This window comes from Python bivittatus, unplaced genomic scaffold (genome assembly GCF_059951505.1).
Source record: "Python bivittatus isolate LINGU-HERP-01145 unplaced genomic scaffold, Pbiv_v1 ctg000020_np1212, whole genome shotgun sequence".
Classification (NCBI taxonomy): Eukaryota; Metazoa; Chordata; class Lepidosauria; order Squamata; family Pythonidae; genus Python; species Python bivittatus.
The window spans coordinates 37,641,415-37,645,046 of record NW_028277030.1 but is presented as its reverse complement, the minus strand read 5'-3'; positions in this window follow the sequence as shown (position 1 = coordinate 37,645,046).

Here is a 3,632-nt window from a genome sequence, read left to right as displayed (position 1 = left end):
CCCATGAGGGCTGTGCAGATGCCTTCAAAGCCCCAATTTTAAATAGTTGTGCATAATGATCAGGATACCACACATGCACAGAAGCTGCTTCTGTCAAAGCTCCAGTAATCCATTTGAGGCTGATCTGTCTTAGTTATTTGCAAGGAGTGGAGCAAATCACATCTGTTGGGCTCCATCAAGACAGAGGGATACTTCAATGAGATGTTTCATCAGATTAAAGCAGGGCAACATGCCTCTGTGGGATAAAACCCCTTCATCAAGAAAGATAGAACATGATCTACTAGGTAAGGCCTTTCTGGTTTTGCAGGTGTAACTTCTTTCCAATGTTCTTCTCCTAGAAAACTTCACCTAACATGGCTCACTTGGCACTATCCCGGGTCCAGTTCTGATTCTGCCTTGTTCGTCAGAAGCCCTCTGTCTTGACTTCGGACCTTTCCCACTCCTGAGCTGAAGTGCTCTTCACTTATCCTGGAGTTAGCAGAAACTATACTGGCAGGAAATTTGCTATCCCCACTGCAATCCGCATCTACTGCCTCTACTGCCTCTTTTCCCTGCCATTGTGTCGCCCATCTTTTCTCCAAGGCAACAAAGAGTAGCATATTTTATACATCTTGTGCCTGCTATTAGATGATGTTGAAATAAGGGGAAATGTGCTACTTCAACACCAAACAAACTGAGGGCAACTTAAGCCTGTCTCACTCATGGACTGGGGATGAAATGAAAACACCGGCATGGGAACCTGCAGAAAACATGATGTTACCAGAGCAATTGCAGAAAGGTTCTTTTCTTGCTGTGATTGGCTTAACCAATGTTGTCTATTAAATTCTATAACCTTTGAAAATCTCAGCTGGATATGGCTGATATTTATCAGAAAACTAACCACCATATATGAGTTATATACTGTAACTCCTTCCTTCCAGCTCTAATGCTAACAACAAAAACTGTACTTTCGATATGGCTATTCTACAGGGATTCTGATAATTATTCGCCCCAACATGGGCACTATTTCTTCTTATACATGCGCATATAACTAATCTAGTTTGGGCCTGAATTTCAAAATGCAATCCATTCTCTCATGCATGAACCATACATTATATAAATTACTGTGAGTATACATGATATATTCATTTCTGGAAATGTTAAGGAAACAAATGAATCCATCTTGTGAACTCAGAGTAATTTGTATAATCCTTGGTCAGTACCTGAATTAAGCGCTTACCTCATCAAAAATGTAGTCTATACAAATGGGGGCCTAGGATGGTTAGCATTTATTTTGCTAATGTGCAACATATTGAAGTATCCCTTAACCTTGTCAACACTTCATTTCACCCCTTATAAACTTAGATATTGTCAGTTGGTTATGGATTGTATATTAAATATGTGTATTAATATTTTCAAAGAGAAGGAATTAATTTAAAACACACACTCACATACAATAATAATAATAACTAATAATAGAGATGCTAAGAATTCTGGGATTGAGTTCCTCTATGCACAAAGTACACTTCCTAAATAAAATAGGAAAATTCAATCAACTTGCCTGAAAAATTGATGTCTGTGCAAAGTAGCTTATTGAGGCCATGTGGCATCCAGATTAAAAGGCTGACATAGGATTGATAAATCCTCATTTAACTATGAAGCTTCTTGAATTTCCTTGTACCAGTGAAATTCTCTCAGCCTAACTTATACTTATGGAAAAAATATATTTATTGCCTTCTGGTTTTTTGGGGGGGGGAGGGCAAAATAAAAATATAATTAAGAAAATATTGTATTTTCCCTCAGACTTAGAACTAACATTGCTATAATGCAAAAATGCAGGGCACTATTTAAGTGGTTTTTGAGAGTGAAAATATTTTCTATCAAAAAATCTGAAACAAAACAAAAAGAACAGCATACACTTTCATACTTATGATGCTTCAATAACTTTTCATTAAGGAAATCAAGCCTGCCTTTTAAAGGAAGTAGGATATATATACTGTAAGTATATTTGCCAGGCTCACTTGAAGAGTCTGCCAGTCCAGTCAATTTTATGGTATTAGTATATTATGATTTCAATTTATAAGCCCCCCTAATTGCAAAGCAACCATTCAAATTTACTTTATATTCCTTTCTCTTGATTATTGCAAGAGAATGTCATCCTCTGTCTGAATTCTGACACGTCCTGAAAGGTTTGTGTCTCAGGGCTTTTCCCATTGCTGAATTAAAGTGGTACCCACCCATCCTTGGTCTGCTTGAAAACTATACCGGTATAAAATCTGCTGGGTCTATATCCTGTCCTTCCTCTTCTGTTTTGAGTCTCCTGTGAATGGTCCTGCCCTGACTGTGCAAAATAAATACAGAGATTGATTGGATCCTCCAACTTTGCTGTCCTCCCTCTTCAGCCAGTAGGATAAACATCTGCCCATCATACTAGGTGGATCTAACTGCAGGACTTTGTCCATCATCTCTAGGGATCTTCTTGTTACACCCCATTCTGTTGTAGCCTGAAAACTTTAAAAAAAAAGAAAGAAAAATCAAATTGGAGTCCCAAAGAGAGCTTAGTCACAAGCAGCACTTTTATTTAGAACCTTTTTTCCCTTCCTTTCCTTTCTTTATATAAGCAACAAATTCCAGCATCTGGATTCTCCCATGTTCTGTTTGCAAGGCAATGGGTGGGAAACGGTTTACCTTATTAATACACTATTACATATTTCAGTTTTCTGCAAAACCCTATAAGGTCCATAGAATTAAATCACTTAAAATTGGCCGTGTAAACACTCTAGCACTACTGTGCCACCTTCTAAATTTGCTGGCTGTCCCTTGTTTCCACTTTCCATAGAGGATGTAAAATGGTGACTTCCACCCAGATAGATTTGAGCTTGTGGCAGGGAGTCACTTGGGCACAAAACTCCATCTTTACCACTTTTTGTGCAAACCCCAAAGACCACTGGCACAACACTGCTGTGTCCAGCTGTTTAAGGAGATAAATGCAGAATGGCAGCAGGGATTGGGAAGGGATTGGAAGAGAGGAGATGTGCCTCCATTAGACTGAAATGGCCAATAAGTGCCTCTTTGATCCCACTGACTATTGGTCACCTGAGTTTACCTCTGATGTAATGGATTGGAAGGATAACAGACTTTACACACCTTTCATCAATTTTGGGATGCTGTCAGCTTAAGAAAAAAAAAAACATGCTTAACTCCTGAACAGCTAAGGATCAGCCTTTCTCACTCTTGGGCTGTGGGTGAGCTGAGGACATGGCAGAAAAAAGATGTTGCCAGGGAATGCAAATGGGGACACAATCTAACACAACAGAACATCCTAAAACAACTGACCAAAGGATAGAGAAACAAACAAGGAGAACTGAAGATACTTCAAAAAAGCCAACCTTGTTATCAACATGGATGAAGATTTAGCTGACAATATCACATGTGAAAATGGTCCATTGGATTGCTTTTGATGAGTTAATTCAATAGAGACTCTTACTGCATTATTTCCCAAGCTGTGCCTCTCACTTGTGCTTACAGCTTATTGTAACTAGTTCTTCTTTCTGCTCAAATAAGATGTATCTGGCAAGCAGTTATGTTAAGCAGTGATCTAGATATGCCTTTTAAATAGCTAACAGAAGAGCCAGGCCCATTGGTTTGGTTTG